This window comes from Pinus tabuliformis, chromosome 1_2, assembly GCF_031772625.1.
Source record: "Pinus tabuliformis cultivar Carrire ecotype Pingquan chromosome 1_2, CPIR1, whole genome shotgun sequence".
NCBI lineage: Eukaryota > Viridiplantae > Streptophyta > Pinopsida > Pinales > Pinaceae > Pinus > Pinus tabuliformis.
Genome location: NC_142298.1, coordinates 1,236,063,987 through 1,236,087,883, shown reverse-complemented (window position 1 = coordinate 1,236,087,883; position 23,897 = coordinate 1,236,063,987).

The window sequence follows — 23,897 nt, the reverse complement described above, 5'->3', positions numbered from 1 at the left end:
TTATGCTGGTGCTTTCCCCTGGATATATCTTGTGTTATGTGTGATTAATTCTCTTGATCAGTTATGCATGTTTCTACTTGATGTTGCTCATGATTTCGATTATGCTTCCGCTTAATGTTTTGTAGAAGTAGAACAAGTATTATGATTTAGGACATTGCATATATTGGTTTGTTCTACAGGTGAAAATTCTACAGACCGATTGCAGGTTGAAGTAATTGGTGAACTAAATCAAGTTGCCATAACGTTGTCATCTAATCTAAAGGTATGTCAAGTCATTGATATTTTAGTTGCAGACATTTCTGAATTTTATGGTTTAATTCTTAGTAGGGATTGGTCTGAAAAGCTTCATGGATACTTTGCGACCAAATGATCACACATGTGGCTCCCTTACAATGGTAAACCAAATCAGATAAAGGTTGAGCGAGAAAGACACCAAAAATACATAGTGACAGAATTGGAAGGAGAAAACAAACCTATAGCATACAACAACAATATAATTGGCAACTATTTTGTTGATTCTTTCTTAGGAAATTTTAATGCTCATAATTCGCCTTATTTAGAACATTCTGTTTTGTCTCAAGTAGAAAACTTTTCTCAAACAAATAGTTCTAAATGCATTAATTTTGTAGATACTCCTGTAAATAACTCTTTATTTTTGAAATTATTTTTTAACGGATCTAAGTCTAATGATGGAGCAGGAGCAGGATGTGTATTAGTTAGTCCAGAGGGGAATAAAACTATGCTAACATGTAGACTTGAGTTCGATTTCTCAAACAACACTGCAGAATACGAAGCTTTAGTGCAAGGACTATACAAGGCAATTGGACTAGACATCAAGTATCTACAAGTCTTTGGAGACTCTGAAATTGTTATTAAACAGGTACGAAATACTATACATTGTCTATCAGGTCATTTAAAGCATTATCAATCTTTAGTGCAAGATTTGACTGAACATTTTATAGCATTCAATATTTCATCCATTCCCAGACTCCAAAATGCTAGTGCTGACCTCCTGGCTAATGTAGCTTCCAAGCTCATTCCCTCAGAAGACTATAGCCCAGAAAGATTCTCAATCGAATTGATCTTTAGGCCCTCCATCCCTGATAATGTTACCAACTGGAGAATTTTTAACGATGATCCTGATATTGTAAGTTTCCTAACATCAGAAGGATCTTACACTAATCAGATAATTGATGAAGACCAACATGACAAACAATTACAACAAGAGAGCACCAATAATGCTATACCAAAATCTGTAGTCAAGTTGGAAGACTTATATGATTTGAAAGACCAATTTAAAAGGTCTACCAATTCAAAACTTCAGAGTTCAACTCTGAACTATGAATTAGTAAATCTAGGAATGGACACCAAGCCACAAAATATCAACCTAGGTGTCGACCTAGCCCTAGAAGAAAAATTAGCCTTTTTTTAACTCCTAAAACAGTACAAGAGTGTCTTTGCCTAGAATTATGATGATCTTAAGGCTTACGACACTTCAATTATTCAGCATACTATCCCAATGATAGCTGATGAAAAACCTATCCAGCAAAAGCTAAGGAAGATCCATCCTAATCGGGAAAGTCAGATTAAATCTAAGCTCAATAAATTATTGAAAGGCAAAATTATTTTTCCCATTCGACATTCTAAATGGGTTTCCAATATGGTCCCTGTCAGAAATAAAAACGGAGACATTAGAATTTGTATTGACTTTCGAAATCTTAACAAAGCCTACCAAAAGGATAATTTTCCCTTGCCTCCTATGGAACAAATATTGCAAGCAGTTGTAGGATCAGAATTAATGTCCTTTCTAGATGGTTTCTCTAACTACAACCAAGTTTTGGTCCATCCTGATGATCAGCTAAAAACCACATTCAGAACCAAATGGGGTACTTATGCATATCAAAAAATGCCTTTTGGGCTAATTAATGCTAGCGCCACACTTCAAAGGGCCATGGATATCGCATTTAAGGGATTAGTAAACAAATCAGTAGTGATTTACTTGGATGACATAACAGTATTATTTAAAAAACGTGGTAATCACCTCTGAGACTTAAAGCAGATCTTCGAGCATTGTCAAAGGTATGGGATTTCACTTAATCCAAAAAAGTCCTTTTCTGCATTAAGTAAAGGAAAACTTCTTGTATTTATAGTGTCAAAATCTCGAATCCATATTGACCCCGATGGAATTAAGGAAATTTCCGAAATAGCCTTACCACATAATAAGAAAGCCATGCAATCCTTCTTTGGCCATATTAATTTTGTTAAAAGATTTGTTCCAGACATCTCAAGGATTGTGTCACCATTACAAGCAATGATCAAGAAGAATTCGCTCTTCAGATGGGGCCAATCAGAGTATGAAGCATTCAAATTGATTAAGCAAGCGATTGTTAATGCCCCATCCCTAGCAACTCCAAATTTTTCCGATCCTTTCATTTTGTATACATTTGCCTCTGAGAAGTCATATGCTGCAATACTCACTCAAGCCAATCAAGACAAGGCGGAAGCCCCAATTACCTTCTTTAGTTAAAATTTGCAAGGGGCTGAATTAAATTATTTGGATGTTGAAAAACAAGCTTATGCTGTTTTTAAAGCAATTAAACATTTTAGACCCTTTCTTCTTAAGACTCATACAAAAATCATAATACCATTTCCAGCGGTGAGAAATCTTTTAGTACAAAAAGACGTGGGTGAAAAGAGAGAAAATTGGGTTACTACCCTACAAGAATATGATGTTGAGATCAAGCCAACAAATATTGTAAAGGGTCAAGGCTTTTGCAAGATGTTGGCTGGAGCATCGCTTATTTCTGAAATACCATCTCCAAATCAAGAGGTACAACTGTATGAGGTAACCCTAAAGGATATTGATTCAAGATATGCCGATATCATATTTTATCTAAAAAATGGATATGCTCTTTCAAATATGAATTATACAAAGAAAAGAGCCCTGAGATTGAAAGCCAAGCAATATCAACTCGTAAATGATGTACTTTTTAGGATGAATTATGATTCTATTCTTCTTCGATGTCTTGAGAAATATGAAGCTGAAAAGGTGTTGCAGGAACTCCATGATGGACCAGCAGGTGGAAATTATGCAAGAGATGCTACAACACATAAAATTTTTCATGCAGGATACTATTGGCCTACACTATTTAAAGATGCGCATAACTATGTAAGGAAATGTCAAGTTTGCCAAACTACTGCCGGAAGATAGAAGAAACCATCGTTGCCTTTGCAACCAGTCAATATCGATCAACCATTTGATCAATGGGGATTGGATATAATAGGTGAGATCATTCCTCACTCTTCTAAACAACATAGGTATATCCTTACAGCTACAGATTATTTTACTAAATGGGTAGAAGCAGTTCCTTCCAAGACAGCTAATGCTGAACATATCATTTATTTCATAGATAAGTTCATAATCACTAGGTTTGGTCTACCCTCTGATTTAATGTTTGACAATGCATCATATTTTTCTAGCAAGCTATGACTGAATTTGCACTTAAAAGAGGTTTAAAGCTTAAATATTCTACCAATTATTACCCATAAGGGAATGGGTTGGCCAAATCAATGAATAAAAACTTAATCAAAATCATTAAGCGAACCATTGATCGGAATCATAAAAATTGGCATAGATATTTTATGTATGCTCTGTGGGCTGATCGAATAACTCAAAAAGCCTCCTTTGGTACTTCCCCTTTTAATTTAGTTTATGGGAAATAAGTAGTTCTACCAACTCATCTAGCAATTCCTTCTCTGGCCTTAGTTCAATTTTTTGACGAAACATTAACTTCATCTTTACAACTAAGGCAACTGCAGATCCTTAAGCTAAAAGAGCAACGAGAACAAGTTAAAATTACACATGCTCAGCATCAAGCATTAGTATAGGCTTCCTTTGATTCAAAAATGGTATCTAGGAAGGATTTTCAAATTGGAGATTTAATACTGAAATGGGATAAGGCTCACGAAGAAAAAGGCAAACATTCTAAATTCCAACAGATGTGGCTTGGACCATTCCAAATTGTTGAAATCATAGGTCTATCGACTTTCATGTTGCAGGATTTAGCAAGGAAAAGAGAATCTTTACGTGTCAATGGGTAGATCCTTAAAAAATACTTTCATAGAAGACGACCTCTTCTATTTTTGTAAATTATTGTTTATAGCTTTATTTTGATAATATAACGGGTTGTAAATGGTTACCTTTGGAATTCACAAAAAAGATTAGTGTTTATTTTAGATTTTGTTTTTCGCTTGTCTAAATAGAATTGATTTGGAAAATTGATCATTATTATTGAAAAATACAGTCAAATGCTACAAGCCTAAAAAATTTACTAGTTTCATCCTTAACAATTTTGATAAAAACAACCTTTAGTGGGAATTTTTTTTACATCAGTCATGAAAAAGTATCAATAAAAAAATGAAAGTTCTTGGTGGAAAAGCTATCTCCAAAAAACTCTATAATTTTCATCCAGAGCTCTTCTTAAGGAACCAATGACTTCCTCCCCACCTATGGAATTTCGAATTTCAAGGAGTAATCTAATGATGCACTATAGACTTAAAGAATAAGAGGTCTCATCATGAGCTGACTTATCATGATCATAGATATTATAACTTGCTGACATTGCCAAAATCGCATACCAAAACAGGGCAATGACTCAAGATTGTTGCAATCAGAAGACAAGGGGTCTCATCACGAGCCAGCTTGTTCAGCAAAGTTATAAATCAAGTGAATGGCACTGTCATAATTTGGCTACCAAACAAAGACATTGTTCTTTAAGAATCAAAAGAAAACAAAAGCAATAAGTGTGGATATGGATTTATCTTTGAAAATTGTATTTTTCTCAGGGTAGGATACAAAATCATTGCTAGGTAACAGGTAACCCTGTCAAGGCTATGAACGTTTGCTAGCAATAGAGGCTCTACCTACGACAAATGAGCATACTTAAAACTGATCTATAGAGATTTCTTCATTTTTATCTTTTTAAAACGAAGTGGTGGCTGATGTAAATACAATGACTAGCTTTGGGAAGAAAATGATTAGAATTAGCACATAAGAAACAAACTACCATTAATGGCTAAAACATTATGCGCTTTATGTTTCTATAATAAAGTTTTATTTTCCAAAAGACTTTTCTGTTTTGGAAGTTCTAGAAAAATCAAAAGATAATCAGAGATAACTAGTTGTTCCTAGTGAATCGCCAATTGTTGTGGCCAGCAACAACCCCCCTTTATTTAGCTTTATTACTAAAACTAAATAATGGATACCCTTCTAAAAAATAAAAAAAACTAGCACTTATAATTCCCTTTAAATAAAAAACATTATCATAAACTTAAGAAAACATCCACAAAACCCAAAAAACTTAAGTTTTTGGTAAGTTTCAAATAAAAACATTATCTTAACAATAAAACATCGCATCGCAAAAAGGTAATGGAGGACATCATATAAGCAAAATTTTGAATTGCGAAAATGAGATACGAGATCGCATGCCTTAAATATTCATCGCACATCGCAAATTTCATATGCCACAAGTATCACCTAATATAAAACATCCCCATCCCGCGATATGTGATAAAGCATCTCGTGATCGCATAAGGAAATAAATGATTGTTAACGAAAAGGATTAGCGATATTGCGGTCTGCGATATTGCGAAGCAAATCGCAAAATCTCTTTATCGGAGATTGGCAGGGCTCATTATTCAATAAAGTATTTCTCATAATGCGATACGAAGTTATGGGCATTAATGTCAATTTAGTGGTTGGTTGATGGTCATTTATGAGATAAGATTTATATCTGATCAAAAGGTTGTTTCACGTAGGGTGATATAATTGATATGATTTCAAAGTTAAGAGCTTTCCCATTAGCTTATCTCTTACCATTGTTCTTTCCTTACTTGTAAACTTGCAGGAGCGACAAGCAGAATAATATATGCAGCAGTGTTGAGAGCGTAATGGGAAAGAAGGGAAAAGCTCCAGTTGCTGAGGAAAAAGAGATGATGCCCTTCTTCACAGAAACCACCTGTACCAGAGAAGCTAGCATATCCACTTGGGAAGGCATATACAGTCCGCTCAAAGAAGAAAACCCCAGAGTTATGGAGGTTACAGTAACAACATACACATGCGGGTCGTCTGAAGCCACACTTACTGAACTCACATGTTCATTCTTGCACCGAATAGCGGCAAGGCCTAAGATACTTCCATAGACAGACATGGTTAAATGGGTATTAGACAGTGCTGATATAATAGACAGAAAATTCAAGTCATGGAGCCAAGAGCTCATTGGGTCATTTACCCCATAGGATTTAAGGCTAATGTATCATTTACAAGAGCCGCAGGCAAGCTACAAGAAAATGTTCGTGGAGAATTTTGCCAAAGAAAATGAAGACTTGGCGGAGTGCACCAAGAACTGATTAGCAAGGGAAGAGCCATTGAAAAAGGACAAACATGGTATGTACAGTACTGGTTCCCTCTCCTCCCCGTATTGTTTTGTTGCTGCTATGCTATGTAGGCTATTTAGAAGGCCTGACATCAATAAGTTTTCATCGAAGTGGCTACCCGTACTAGATGTGGCCACTAACGCCATTACTATGTATTGGACTCAGATATTTTCTGATAATTTAGCCTCAGCTATTTGGAACTACCGGTCTAAAAGAACTACCTCTTAGAGGATTTATCGTCCTTTCTTTTTAGCTGCTTATGTTATGGATACAATCTATTTTTTTTTCTAGATTTTCTTTAATGGGTTGGAAGTGGACTATATAGAATCCTTTTCCCATTCAAATTTACCATAAGGAATTGTGGGATTCCAAGTTTATCCCATATTTTTACAAAATTTGTCTTGGAGTTATGTTACCTCTTTACAAAATGTTGTATAATAAGGACGCCCCAAGATTTTCCCTCGAAGCAGAAGTTGATATTCTCCCTGTCGGAAGATGGTTTGGAGAAGAGTTTTTCACTTATGTTAGAGTATTTGGAAGCATTTCTTCCTCTGATGTGCTACCCTTATATGTTCTTGATAAGTTATTGGCTTGAGAAATTTCCTACTAGACCTGCGGGGTGGGAGGAATGAGCAAAGAATTGAAAGACAAGAAAAAGGCCATCTGGCCGCAATTTCTTGTGGCCTATGAGGCCTTTTCACTATTTGGTTTAGGCCATGAATTCAGAGAAGTAGACAACATACTGAGTCTACGACTGTTCAATTTTACAGGGTGACAATTAGATCCCGATTATGTAATTAAGAATTTTACTGCGACTGTCAAGATAAAGGTATTCACCAAAGAAGATGATCTCTTTGATGATATCTTCCAGTAGAAAAGTACACTAAAAGATGCTTTTCATATCACTCAAATTCAATTTCCCCCAGCAGAATTCCAAGAATTCAAACTGTACAGAGAGAGGAGATTAGCCAACATCCCCTTGGATAAGTTGTGCTTAGAACCAATAAGGGAGCCAACTCCCAATGTCAGTTTAAGTGGAAGCTTAGGTACAGACAAGTCCAGGTCCAAATTTGGGAAAGAGTCACCAAAACACTCTAAAAGGTCCGAGAGTGACCATAATAAAAGTGAAGGGTTAGTCAGAGATACTGCCCAATCTAAAGAGTGCCCAGAGAAACAAGTTTTGACGACACCACAGGTGAAGATTCCCCCTCCCCTCATCCAGCCACCAAAGCCAGTGAGAACAGAGCTAGATAAGGAGTGGGAAACATTTAATGAATTGATTAATACTGAGGAGCAGAACACAAAGAAACCTGAGAGTATAGTGCAGACAATGATAGATATGGTCATTGAAACAGTCAGCAATGCTCCAGAAATGGAGCATATTGCCATAACCCCAGCATCTAAAATCATGTTGAAAATAGAGGAGATTCCTCCTCTAGATGTATTTTATAGCCTATAGCACAAGCAAGTGGTGAGAAGATAAAGAAAGAAACAAAAATTGGACAAAGTGCTCTCACCTGAGGCAGAACAGCTAGATTTCCTTTGGCAAGACCCTACCACTGACCCTACTAAAAATTTGACTAAGTTATCCGAGATCGCACGAGCCTATGCTTCTTCTACTATCGATAAAGCATCCGAGGTACAACTATTACTCAAGGAGAAAGAGGAACAAATCCAAGTTTTGCAACAACAACTACAGCAGGCCAGTGCCAACCTAGAAGCAGAGGAGAAGTTAGAAAAATTACAACAGGATTTTCAACAGATGCAGCTAGGGTATCAGAGTAATTTGGCCGAAAAGGAAAATCAATTATAGGCCATGCTAGAAATGCATAAATATGACCCAAAAATTTCAGAGTTTGTCTCAGAAGCCCTTGCCTTGAATGACCAACTCTTGCAACAGCAAGAGGCACTATGCCAAAGAATATTGCAATGGATTTCCCATTGCGAGATGAGAAATAAAATTACGAGTCAAGTTGTGGATTTACAACTAGACTATGATTTAATTGATAAAAGAATTTATGATTATTTGATTTGGCGGGAATTGGAGGAAGGGAAGAAATCATGCTTTCTCAAAATCAATGAAGCCCATAAAGAAATGTTGTTCCATAAGTGGGATGCATAGATTAAAAAGGCAGAATAAGCAGTGGAAGAAGCAGCGACAACGAAAAACAATGTCATTGATTGTGTCAATGAAAATCTACATAGAGAAAACCTGACAGCAGAAACTACTCCGGGATTTCTCCCAAAGGCACAACAATTGAAAACAAGATGGAAACAGAAGGCTAAGGAAAAGGCAGAGTCCATCAAAAAGTTAACAAAGTTGAATTGGGACACTTACTAGTAGTACTTGGTTAAACCACATAGTCAATGCATGACTCTCAAATACCTTACAAATTATGTCAAGAAGATAGCGCCAGCACTTGCCGATTATGTTTTCGTAGGGCAATTAAAATTGGAGGTCAGCCAACCGACGCTCCTCAAGCTAATGCTGAATGCTTGCAATCTCAGAGAACAGATACATAGATAGTTAATTTCTAGATACAATTTTAGTTTCATTTTTTTATTTATTTTTGCCTTAGATGAGGACGGTCATTTAAACCTCCTCCTATATTTTTGCAATAAAATATTTTTAGTATTTAGTTAGTAGTATTTTAACCCCTCTCATGCATTTAGAGAGAGGCCCTGAAATTTTTCAAAAACATTTCCTCAGAACATGCACTTCAGCACCCTCATAGGAGGTTTCGATGAATGAATGGAATGAGGTTTATTGATATCTGTGTTTAATGTCTGCTACTGAAATGCAATTCTATACTCTTAGTAGATATTGAACTAGGAAGAGATAAATCTATATTGTTGAAGCTCATGAGTAGAACTTGTTATCAATGGTACTTTTATCTCTTAATGATTTATGCTTATGTGTCAAAGTAATATCTTATGTTCAGTTATTTGTATATGAAGGCTTGAATGTTTAAGTTATCATTTGGCACTTTTGTACGGTGGTGACTATTTTATTTATACTTTAATGTATGAATGACTTATTATGCAATATGCTTCTCACAATTGTTTCGGCTAATTTCCTATACGAAACAATTCATTTTTAATGAATTATTTTCTAGTAGTGATTGAATGATCTTTATTACCAATTACTATTAGAAACTATTTTAGATCGCATAAGTGAAAAGTTGAATCTCGGGTTAGTTTTAGAATTAGATATTTCTGTTCATTAGAATAAAATTGCATGTTTTAAATTAGACTTAGATAAAAGCTTTTACTTAGAAATCTTTAGAAAATGAAATATCAATTCTTATCATCACACACAAATTGGGAAACTGGTCCATTATCCCCAGTTGGACCCACCATCCCAAATGGAAAAGGAGCTGATTTCAAGGTCCGTACTGGGTGGGTATCCCCTTGTTGAAGACCCGATTTTTAGGGCTTTCAACAGCACCCCAAACCACTAAATAAAGGACAAATATAAGGCGGGGTGTCCCATGACTACTCGCCAAAGCCACAAGAAAAGAACAACACCGCGAAGCTGAAGAAGGACATGGGAAAGTGGTGTGAGTTCCATAAGAGCTCCACTCACAACACAAGTGAGTGTTAGGCCAAGAAATCACTGGTGGCCGAGCTAAAGTCTTCGAAATCAGATGCATGTTCAAACTCTAAGTTAGAACTCGATAAGGGGAATGACAAATGGAAGCATATTATCAATGCGGAGCCTAGTGCAACTATTGCGACCACGAAGATCCAAAAGGAAGAACCCAAAGATCCAGAGGAGGAGGAGGGCATCTTCCACTCCCACATGTGGGTAAAGGGCTCCTCGCTATAGTTCATTGTCAACAGTGGGAGCCAAAAGAACCACATTTCGGCAGAGGTCGTGAAGCAACTGGGCTTACCGACCACAACACATCCACAACTGTACATCATCGGGTGGCTTCACCAAGGATGGGATCTTTGCATGAGTCAACAGTTTCGCCTTCCATAGAACATCAAGCCCTTCATGGGTGAGGTCTTGTGTGACATTGCTCCTCTTGATGTTTGTGATGTATTATTAGGCAAACTATAATTGTGGAAGTGACATGTTGTATATGAGTCAAGGACTCGTGCTGTTATTGTTACTTTGGGGAATAAGTTGTACAGTATACCGGAGGTAGCACCACCTACCCCCATCTCTTTGGTTATTACAAAACATTGCAGTAAGCTCATTTCCAAAACTGGGAAATCTTTTTTCCTCATGATACACCCTCAAGGAAAGAAGAAGACGGTGGACACGACCTCTAGATAGGGCCCCTACACACAACAACTACAGATGGACAAGGTCATGGAGGAGTATGAGGACATATTCACCTCCCCCGCAGGGGTTCCTCTGCACTGTCAGGTCAAGCACTCCATTGATCTGACCTCGGGTGCATCACTGCCCAATGGACCAATCTTTCAACGCTTAGTTCTGGAGAACAATGAAACCAAGAGGCAGATTCAAGAGTTGTTTCAAAAAGGTCAGATTCGACTGAGTTCATCACCTTATGGGAGCTCGATCATGTTGGTACAGAAGAAGGATGGGACTTGGAGACTTTGTATTGACTATCGGGTCTCAACAAGATCACTATCTCGAATAGATACCTAATCCCACGGATTGATGACCTTCTGGGTCAACTGAAGGCGGAAAAATATTTTAGCAAGATCGATTTGAAGTCAAGGTATCACCAGGTACCAATTGAACCCTCTAATGTGTGGAAGACTGTCTTCAAACCTAAGAAGGTCCTTTCGAATGGTTGGTTATGCCTTTCTGGTTGAAGAATGCTCCTGGAACCTTCATGAGGCTAATGGATGGCATCTTGTTGCCATTCACAAACACATTTGTAGTGGTATACTTGGATGACATCCTAATCTTCAGCGAGAGTTGGGAAGAGCACCTCTACCACATCTAACAGGTTCTCCAAACACTGTGGCAACACAAGTTATGTGCCAATTTGGAGAAATGCACTTTTGGCATGACCCAAGTTCAGTATCTGAGATACATTATTGATGAATAGGGGGTGCATGTGCATCCAACCAAGATCCAAGTCATTTGGGATTGGCCATATCCAACCACTCTGACAGAGCTCTGTAGCTTTCTGGGTCTTGCCAACTTCTACCGAAGGTTTGTGTTGGGATTTTCTCATATCACTTGGCCCTTGAGTCAAGTCACCAAGGGAGGAGCGAAAGAAAATTTATTTTGGTCTGAATCTTAACATAAGGCATTCACATAAGAAACATTTCCTCTGCTTGACACCAGTGCTCGCATTACCAGACTTGCAACAACCATTTGAGATCGAGACAGATGCCTTTGACTATGTTATTAGGGCAGTCCTTACTCAACACAGGCATCTAGTGGCATATCACAGTGAGACACTTTTAGACACAGTCTGGAAGTATCCCACTTATGACAAAGGGATGTATTCCATTGTGCAGGTCTGCCGACAATGGAAGAATTAGATTTTAGGGAAGGAAACGGTCATCCACACAGACTACTGACCTCTGCAGTTCATACAAATGCAAGGGAAGTTGCAGAATGATCGCCATCAGAAGTGGTCCACATACCTACAACAATTCCATTTAAATATCAAGTATAATAAGGACAGCACCAATAATGTTTCAGGTTGCCTCAATCAACCACCGATCATGGAATTAACCACTGTGCTTAATTCTTGTGGGCACAAGACTTCTAATTGGCCACTTCTCTACTAAAGAGACCCAGAATTTGGCCACACATACTAGACACTCTTGGAGGGTCAGCATGTTCTAGATTTTCACCTCCAGGATGCCCTGTTATGCCACCCGGGTCACCTTTGTGTTCCTTCAAGCAAGCATTGCAAGATGATTGGGGAAGAACACTATAGTCGGGCTGCTGGGCATTTTAGGGTCAAGAAAATAAGGGGTTTTCAATTAACTAATAGTACAAAGCGGCATCAACTTCAGGTGTAGAGCAGGTGGTAATAAGTTTGACTCTAGATAGAAAGGGAGAAGGGGTTAGTTTACAATACTCCATGTAAAAATGGCGAAGAAGGTCACATGTATACTTACATTGGGAAAGAGAAATTACTTCCTAGTTTTGAAATACTTGGAGGCCAAGGAAGTAATAAAAATATCCTAAGTCTATCATCCCAAACTTCGTCTTAATGCTTAACTTCACATGGGGTAAAATATTTAGGATCACTGTTAGTGAGGATAAGGTTATTAATATAAAGAACAAGGATTATGATGTGACTTCCTACTGTCTTGGTGTAGACATTGGTCTCATAATGACATATAGATAAACCAATGTCATGAAGAAACCTATCCATTTTTTCATACCAAGCTTAGGGAGCTTGTTTAAGACCATAGAGATCTTTCTTAAAGAAACAAACAAGGATGGAGTCACTTTGAACATAGCTAGGAGGTTGTTCCATGTAGATTATTCTTGTGATCCGCATGAAAGAAGGCACATTTAACATCCATATGATGTACCTCTCATCCATGTGAGGAAGCAAGAGCTAGAACAAGGTGGATTGTGATATCCCTTATCTTGAAGACTTTTTTGTAAATGTATATAAGTTTAGTTTGGATTTAGTATGATACATTAAATAGATAAGCATATATTTAATTATCAATAATTTACTGATAATAACTTATGTACAACTATTGTTTATAAAGTTATATTTATGTTTTATTATATGAATATAAGAAAATCTAGGAAATTAATTGTTGAAGTATAAATGGTTGAAAGAGGAAAAAAATTGTAATTGTTTCTATAAATAATTTTGTGCATCAACATGTCCTATGCATCTAATATGGGGGATTAGGTTTAATTTTAAAAATTATCTTTTGTCCCATTTAATGTTTCACATAAAATAGGAAATTGTATTCAAAATTGGGAAACAAGAGCTCATAACTAAGCAATTAACTAGCTTCCACTTGTTGATGAGATGAAGACAATTAATAACCACCCAAAAGTGGTAGATGGATAAAAATATTTAAAAGAGACTAAGAGAAGCAGAAAAAGAAAATATACATGAAAATATTATAGGCCTAGTTGCTTGGGGGACCAATAGAAGTTGTGTCAAGGGAGGAGCCATGTACTTGACTCTTAATTTCCCAAGAGAATCTCTTTCAAGTCAGTGTTTCCTAACTCTATTTCATCATGACAAAATATATATTCAATTATGTTTTGTTCAGGGATTGAATTATTTTCTTTGCGTAATAGTGAAATAAAAAGAAAAAGGTATGTTCTCTTTTGTTACGAGAGGTGAATTTCTTCCTTTTTTTGTTTTGAATTTGAAGATTGAAAGATATTTATAAACATAGATTTACTATATTCAAAATATAAATTCCTAAAGAAAACTGGAAGAAATGAATTTGTGAACAAATCCTTTGATATATAATGTCTTCACTCATACCAAGCTTGAGAATCAGAAATAGCAAAATAATGTTAGAATATATAGTAATAGAGAATTAGGTGAGTACAGTAGTTGTGAATGTCATGATATTGAGAATTACACTATATACGAACATGTAGAAATATTGTTCCATATAGATAAAAACCTTTTATTAACATATTAAATTGGTCCAAAAGACATGGAAAAAAGGGGAAAAAAACCTGATTCCCAAAATAAAATATATTATCTCATTGAATAGATAAATACCATAGCGTATATAAGTATTACATTATATACCAACAATATGGAAACACTAGAGTTGTTAAAATATAGCTATAAAAATAAGTATTACTACCACAATAGGTGAAGAAAATAATTTAATGGTAATTTGAGTAGGAGTATCCTAATAGCTGATTGGTTTTAGAGTAAGAGAAAGATCCTTTGTGTAGATAACATTATACATATAAAAAAAATTAAAGTAACACATGACTATATCCACAAAGAGAGAGGAATGTCCCTTTGATAAACATATATCCATATATAAACATAGTCAAACACAAATATAGGTACGAATATAATACGTTTAGAAGGAAAATTGTATTTTCTGTAAAAGAAATTCAATACAGTGCATGTTCCCTAAAAATAGCCACATAAAGACATACAAACTATAGTAAGACTTAATAGTAAAGTCTTTTGTAAAAAAAAATAACTATAATAGTTGTACTTGAGACTAAATAGGCATTACTGTTTCAAAAGTAAAAAAAAACAAAGTTTGTCAAAAGAGTTGTAAACCCATATAATTCGGCATAAAGAGAAACAAGGTGTCAATTAACAAGACAATACATAATGTCTTCATGAAAGGAACTGCTACGCTTATGAAGACTCGGGAAGAACTGAGTATTAATTTCCAAATGGAAATGGACCTTAAAAAATGGGCATTCTCAAATAGGGCTCGAAATTTTGCGTAGTTGTAAGTAGACCGAGAAAAAGAGCACCTGAAATGATCTAGAATGGTTTCTAGTGATTAACTCTCGATAGAGAAAAGTCATTCATTAATAAAGGAGGAACATGAATGTATACATCCTTTTGCTAAGATGAGATATTATGACCTTGTCTGTCAGTAATCCGCTACTGGAAACCTGTCTGAAATATATGTGGATCCATACTTAAGAAAGGAAAATTGTTTCTTTTAGTAAATAAGCCAGAACTAAGAAAAAAATGGCTTTTGTACATGTTGGCTATAAACGAGAAATTCAAAAGCCAAAAATGTAATGGAGACCCTAAAATTTGGGTAAAAATGGTTCAATGAAAAGATATAAGAATCTCTAGTGGAATCTGGTTAGGTCACAATAACATATTTCTTTCAATGTTGCATTACGTTATATACATGTTGAAGCATTTATAAACCCCAAATCCATTAGCCTTGGATTAAAACATAACCATATTTCCTTTGAACAGACCTACAAAACCGTGGACAAAACCACCCAGAAACAAAAATCTTGGTGTTGCCACCCCTCAACGCACTATATTATGCATGGGGCTAGTTGTGCAGAGAATATAACATATACCCCACGTTTGTAAGCCTATAGAGGCATTGTCAAATTTAAAGGAAATGGTGAATGTTAGTATTGTAGTAGTTGCAATTAAGGGGAGAGTGTTGGACTATGGTAATTACTCCCACTAGTTCTAGAAGAAGAACTTAGTCATAAAGAGTTATAAAAGAGAAGTTTTAGCTGTAGAAGTGTTAGCTTGGTTTAACTCTAGATAGGTATCTTCTACATATTTCCTAAGTATTTCTCTAGAAGAATGATGTGTATATATCTATGTTATGAATAATTGAATATTGAAGATCAAATCCCATAGTTATAATTATTTTAATTATTCATCATCTTATTTATTAATTATCTTAGTGTCTTATTTCTCTCTCTTATTTTGTTAATTTTTACAAATGGGTCACGGTTTGAGGAATTCGGGTATGAAACATTTGATAGTCATTTTGAGGCGCTAAACAATATTTTGGGGTTAAAAATTTACTAATTTAGCATAGACCTTGAGACATTATTCTTCACTCAGATATCTTTCCAACGGTGTAAGAATCATGTCAATCAAATTTCATATGCATAAGGTATGCCTCTCGCAAGTTGGCCTATTTCGATTTACCACCATGGTATAATTGGATGCCATGTCAGCCCTCGTTACTCATGAATACAGGGATAGACACATGTGGTCATCAAATAATACTCTAGAAGGTTTAAACCCGTAACTCTAGTTGAGGGTTGAAAGAGTCAAATCCTACTGCTAGTTGGTTATTGGGCTATGTTATATAGTAGAACACTAAGAGTAGGGGTTCCATTATTGCTATTGTATTTTGTTCCATAGTTGAGAAGAGTAGTTGAGAGAGAAGTAAGAGAATAGAATAAATGGGGTTAGGATTTTGTAACAACCACATAAGCCATGGTCTCACATAAATCCATGAGTACCACTTATTTTTTCTTGCATATTTTCTATAGAAGATTTAAAAAGTGAGTAGAGTAGCCTCACCTTCTAGATGAATTTTATCTTATAAGGTTTTCCTAGGGAAAATATTAATGTCTATTGTGGACGGTGTGTGCATTTATTACTATTCTATACCTCTCACATTTCATCTAATTTAATTAAGCATAAAATCTCATAACTAAAGAATCTAGAATCTAAGGAAAATTTAATGGTAAAGATTTCAAACTTTTTATGAGATTCATTGTGATGAACTGTTCCAGTGGTTCACTCATTGAATTGGGTGATTCTCATAGGAATGAAGAATCAGGATTGAAATTAGTGAAATGAATTGTATATCATCAATCATCACCTCTAATGCTTACACTTATTAACCAGGACATCCCAGGAGGTCACCCATCCCAAGACTAATCTGAATTCTTCCCCACAATCAAGCATTATAATAATTTCATCAATGTAGTTATTTGTACAAATATTTTGATATATTGGATTTTAAATTTTCTTGTAAATTTATCCCTTTATTCAATGTAAGAAGATTGACAAAGATCTAGAAAATTTGGAGTTGTTTTATAAATTACAATTTTCAAAGTTAAAAGCAATACATCCAATTTTATCATACTCATAGAAGTTGTTATTTTATTCATTGAGAATATGGATATGACTAAGTACTTAATATCCAAGAAAAAGAGTCTTCCTAAAAATATTCAAAACTATAATTAGAGTCACTTGCAACTTAAGAGGGATTTGCATGAGGATGCTACGTCTTGAAATTTCATTGCAATAAGGATACAAAAGATAATATAAAATTAAGATAGTGTATAGAGGACATTAACCCCAATCTAGAATATCAAGAGCATCTATATATTCTATTTATCTTAAAGAGGGAAATCAACATTACTAAAATAAGAACAAATACTCACAAGCTTCATGGTAAAATAGAGAATTATGCTATCCTAAAATGTCATGGGATTAAAATATTTGTTATCGTTGTGATACTAAGAATGTGGAGGATGAAAAGTAATTTATTATATAGTAGTATGTGTACATATGATCCAGGTGGATATTGGTGGCCACCCACCAAATCCACTTGCACCCCCACCATTCTTTCTTTCATTTTTTCCAGTTTCCTTATTTGTAGCACAATTTACTATTTTTGGCAGTTTTTTGGGTCCTGGACTTCCGGAGCCATTTGAGGCCCTAAACGACCTTTCTTGGGAAAACTAGGAGCAACACGGGTCCATGGACCAATGCACGTCAAATGGAGATTGTATGCCAAAGTTACGACCGTGGGAAGTTGATTACCAATTTACCCAAAATAGAGCCCATAGTTTGGCGCTTCATCTCCTAGGGTTAGGTTTTTTTTATGTTTAGGGTTTTCCATTATTTCTCAACAAGAAATAGGCCTTAGAGCCTCATTGTAAGATATTTCAGAGGCATGTAGTTGCCACATCTCTCCTTAGAGATAAGCTACCATCACCCGAGCTAATTTATTTCCATTTATGTTTGTAAACTTGTTTTAGTAGTTTACATTAACGAAATGAAGTATTATTTCTACTTTATCTCTACATTTATAGTTATATCTATAATTTTTTGTGTTCTTGTTTAAATCCGGATCAATGGTATCAGAGCGGTCTGTTCTTTCTCTGTTTTTCTTTGCATGTCCCCAACAAGGTCGGGATATAAGATTTAGGGATTGAACTGGTCGAACCTTTACAAGGCCAGCCTTGCAAATCTCGACGGCCTCCCATGGAAGATGAAAAGAAATATGAGGGGGCAGGAGATCTTATCAAAATATTGCTCGAAGAGGCCCTCAAGTGACAAAGGAACGCGGTGATGGACAACTTTTCCCAGATCCTTCAGCGGCTACCTAGGGGCGACCCATCTACATCTAGCAGCTACTCTAGAAGCACCACACCCTTTAAGGTACAAGTTAACTTTGACATTCCCATATTTAAGGGTTAGATATATGCAAAAGTTGTAGATAAATGGTTAAATTTGCTAGAAGGGTACTTTTCTGTTCATGATTTTTTCAACTGGGAAAAGATTACTTTCGCTTTTGTGAAAGCCGTCCCCCACATCAAGGACTGGTGGGAAACCTACTTTGAGTAGAAGGATGAAAGTATGGCCTCACTATTTTCAACCCCACCTACTTGGAATTCATTCTTGAATGCCATCAAGGAGCAGTACTACCCCGTCAGAAGCTATGAGGATAAATGCATAAAGTGGACCACGCTGCAGTAGGGAAGGGACCAAGACGTGCTAGAGTTTACTAATATTTTTCATACCCTTCACACAAAGTTGGGTATCAAGGATTCTGAGTTGCATTTGGTACTCAAATATCGTAACTGCCTACACAAGTACATCCACGATGAGATGGAGTTCCTAGACATCTCCTCGCTCGGTACGACATATCGATACGCTGTCAAGATCGAGAAGAAGTTTAAAAAAAAGAAAGAGACTTTGGATCTGCAAATCCGAAGCAGTGCAAAGGCACCCCAAACCACTAAACAAAGGACAAATCTAAGGCAGGGTGGCCCAGGACTACCCACCAAAGCTGCAAGCAAAGAACAACAACGCGAAGCCAAAGAAGGACACAGGAAAGTGGTGTGAGTTCCATGAGCTCCACTCACAACAAAAGTAAGTGTCGAGCCAAGAAATCACTAGTGGCCGAGCTAAAGTATTCGGAATCAAATGCATGTTCAGACTTTGAGTTAGAACCTGATAAGGGGAATTACAAAGGGAAGCAGATTATCAATGCGCAACCTAATGCAACCATTGCGACCATGAAGATCCAGAAGGAGGAACCTGAAGATCTAGAGGAGGAGGAGCGCCTCTTCCACTCCCACATGTGGGTAAAGGGCTCCCTGCTACAGTTCATTGTCGACAGCGGGAACCAAAAGAACCTCATTTTGGCAGAGGTCGTGAAATGGCTGGGCTTATCGACCACAACACATCCACAACCGTACATCATCAGGTGGATTCACCAAGGACAGGATCATCATGTGAGGCAATAGTTTCGCCTTCCATACAACATCAAGCCCTTCATGGGTGAGGTATTGTGTGATGTTTCTCCCCTTGATGTTTGTGATGTATTATTAGGCCAACCATAGTTGTGGAAGTGACATGTTGTATATGAGTCAAGGCCTTGTGCTATTATTGTTACTTTGGGAAATAAGTTGTACAGGATACCGGAGGTAGCACCACCTATTGCCACCTCTTTGTTTACTGCAAAACAATGCAGTAAGCTCATTTCCAAAACTGGGAAATTTGTTTTCCTCATGATATGGCCTTAAGGAAAGAAGAAGACGGTGGCCACGACCTCCATACAAGGCCCCTCCACATGACAACTACAGATGGACAAGGTCATGGAGGAGTATGAGGACATATTCACCTCCCTCGTAGGGGTTCCTCTGCACTGTCAGGTCAAGCAATCCATTGATTTGACCCCAGGTGCGTCGTTGCCCAATGGACCAATCTATAAACACTTAGTTCTGAAGAATGATGAAATCAAGAGGCAGATTTAGGAGTTGTTTCAGAAAGGTCACATCCAAATGCGTTCATCGCCCTGTGGGAGCCCGATCATGTTGGTACAGAAGAAGGATGGAACTTGGAGACTCTGTATTGACTATCAGGCACTCAACAAGATCACTGTCTAGAATAGGTACCTGATCTCATGGATTGATGACCTTTTAAACCAACTGAAGGCAGAAAAATATTTTCGCAAGATCGATTTGAAGTCAGGGTATCACTAGGTACCAATCGAATGATCCGATGTGTGGAACACTGCCTTCAAACCCAAGGAGGGCCTTTTCAAATGGATGGTTATGCCTTTTGGGTTGAACAATGCTCCTGGAACCTTCATGAGGCTAATGGATGATATCTTGCGGCCATTCACCAACTCATTTGTAGTGGTATGCTTAGATGACATCCTAATCTTCAGCAAGAGTTGGGAAGAGCACCTCTACCACATCCAACAAGTTCTCCAAACACTGTGGCAACATAAGTAATGTGCCAATTTGGAGAAATGAACTTTTGGCATGACCCAAGTTCAGTATCTGGGATACATTATTGATGAATAGGGGTTACATGTGCATCCAACCAAATCTAAGTCATTCGGGATTGGCCATCTCCAACCACTCTTACAGAGCTCCACAGCTTTCTGGGTCTTGCCAACTTCTACTGCAGGTTTGTGTTGGGATTTTCTCATATCACTTGGCCCTTGAGTCAAGTCACCAAGGGAGGAGTGAAATAAAAATTCTTTTGGTCTGAATCTTAACATAAGGCATTCACAGAGTTGAAACATTACCTCTGCTTAACACTAGTGCTCGCATTACCAGACTTGCAACAACCATTTGAGATCGAGACAGATGCCTCTGAATATGCTATTGGGGCAGTCCTTACTCAACACAAGCATCTAGTGGCATATCACAGTGAGACACTTTTAGACACAGTATGGAAGTATCCCACTTATGACAAAGAGATGTATTCCATTGTGCAGGTCTGCCAACAATGGAAGAATTACATTTTAGGGAAGGAAACGGTCATCCACAGAGACTATCGACCCCTGTAGTTCATACAAATGCAAGGGAAGTTACAGAATGATCACCATCAGAAGTGGTCCACATACCTACAACAGTTCCATTTGAATATCAAGTATAAGGAGGGTAGCACCAATAATGTTTTAGATTGCCTCAGTCGACCACCAATCATGGCGTTAACCACTGTGCTTAACTCTTGTGGGCACGAGACTTCTAATTGGCCACTTCTCTACAAAAGAGGCCTAGAATTCAGCCACACATACCAGACACTCTTGGAGGGTCAGCATGTTCCATATTTTCACCTCTAGGATGCCCTGTTATGCGACTTGGGTCACCTTTGTATTCCTTCAAGTGAGCGTTGCAAGATGATTTGTGAAGAACACTACAATCGGGCTACTGGGAATTTCAGGTATAGCGCATGTGGTAATAAGTTTGACACTAGATAGAAAGGGAGAAGGGGTTAGTTTACAATACTCCATGTAAAAATGGCGAAGAAGGTCACATATATACTTACACTAGGAAAGAGAAATTACTTCCTAGTTTTGAAATGCTTAGAGGCCAAGGAAGTAATGAAAATATCCTAAGTCTATCATCCCAAACTTGATCTTAATGCTTAACTTCACATGGGTAAAATATTTAGGGCCACTATCAGCGAGGATAAGGTTATTAATATAAAGAACAAGGATTATGATGCAACTTCCTACTTTCTTGGTGTAGACATTGGGCTCATAATTACATATAGATAAACTAATGTCAAGAAGAAATCTATCCATTTTTGCATACCAAGCTCAAGGAGCTTGATTAAGACCATAGAGATATTTCTTAAAGAAACAAACAAGGATGGAGTCACTTTGAACATAGCTAGGAGGTTGTTCCATGTAGATTATTCTTGTAGATCCCCATGAAAGAAGGCACATTTAACATCCGTATGATGTACCTCTCATCCATGTGAGGAAGCAAGAGCTAGAACAAGGTGGATTGTGATATCCCTTAGCTTGAAGACTTTTTTGTAATTACATGTATATAAGTTTAGTTTGGATTTAGTATGATACATTAAAGAGATAAACATATATTTAATTATCAATAATTTACTGATAATAACTTATGTACAACTATTTTTTATAAAGTTATATTTATGTTTTATTATATGAATATGAGAAAAACTAGGAAAGTAATGGTTAAAAGAGGAAAAAAATTGTAATTGTTTCTAAAAATGATCTATTGTCCAATTTAATGTTTCCCATAAGATAGGAATTTGTATTCAAAATTGGGAAACAAGAGCCCATAAATGAGCAATTATCTAGCTTCCACTTGTTGATGAGGTGGAGCCAGTTAATAACCACCCAAAAGTGGTAGATGGATAAAAATATTTGAAATTTCAAGATTTTTCCTCATAATTTTCTAAGAGAGGAGAATTAAGAGACTAAAAAGAAGTAGAAAAGAAAATATACATGAAAATGTTACAGGCCTAGTTGCTCGGGGGACCAACAAAAGTTGTGTCAAGGGAGGAGCCAAGTACTTGAATCTTAATTTCCCAAGAGAAGCTCTTTCAAGTCGGTGTTTCCTAATTGTATTTCGTCATGCCAAAATATATACTCATTTATGTTTTGTTCGGGGATTGAATTATTTTCTTTGCGTAATTGTGAAATAAAAATAAAAAGGTATGTTCTCCTTGTTAAGAGAGGTTAATTTCTTCCTTTTTATGTTTTGAATTTGAAGATTGAAAGATATTTATAAAGATAGATTTACTATATTCAAAATATAAATTCCTAAACAAAACTGGAAGAAATGAATTTGTGAACAAATTCTTTGGTATATAATGTCTTCACTCGTACCAAGCTTGAGAATCAAAAATAGCAAAATAGTATTCAAATATATAATAATAGAGAATCAAGTGAGTACAGTAATTGTGAATGTCATGATACAGAGAATTACACTATATATGAACATGTAGAAATATTGTTCCATATAGGTAAAAACCTTTTATAAACATATTAAATTGGTCCATCAAACATATCGAAAAAGGGAAAAAAATGTGATTCCCAAAGTAAAGTATATTATCTCATTAAATAGATAAATACCATAGTGTATATAAGTAATACCAACAATATGGAAACACTAGAGTTGTTGAAATATAGCTATAAAAAAAAGTATTACTACCACAATAGGTGAAGAAAATAATTTAATGGTAATTTGAGTAGCAGTATCCGAATAGCTTATAGGTTTTAGAGTAAGATCAAGATCTTTTATGTAGATAACATTATACATATAAAAAAATTGAAGTAACACATGACTATATCCACAAAGAGAGAGGAATTCCCCTTTGATAAACATATATCCATATATAAACATAGTCAAAGACAAATATAGGTACGAATTTAATACATTTAGAAGGAAAAGTGTTTTTTCTGTAAAAGAAATTCAATACAGTGCATGTTCCCTAAAAATAGCCACATAAAGACATACAAACTATAGTAAGACTTAATAGTAAAGTTTTTTGTAAAAAAAATAACTATAATAGTTGTACTCGAGACTAAATAGGCATTACTGTTTCAAAAGTTAAAAAAAAAAAAGTTTGTCAAAAGAGTTGTAAACCCATATAATTCGGCATAAAGAGAAACAAGGTGTCAATTAACAAGACAATACATAATGTCTTCATGAAAGAAACTGCTGGAAGAACTGAGTATTAATTTCCAAATGGAAATGGACCTTAAAAAATGGGCATTCTCAAATAGGGCTCGAAATTTTGCGTAGTTGTAAGTAGACCGAGAAAAAGAGCACCTGAAATGATCCAGAATGGTTTCTAGTGATTAACTCTCGATAGAGAAAAGTAATTAATAAAGAAGGAACATGAATGTATAAATCCTTTTGCTAAGATGAGATATTATTACCTTGTGTGTCACTAATCCGCTAAGGAAAATTGTTTCTTTTTGTAAATAAGCCAGAATTAAGAAAAAAATGGCTTTTGTACATGTTGGCTATAAACGAGAAATTCAAAAGCCAAAAATGTAATGGAGACTCTAAAATTTGGGTAAAA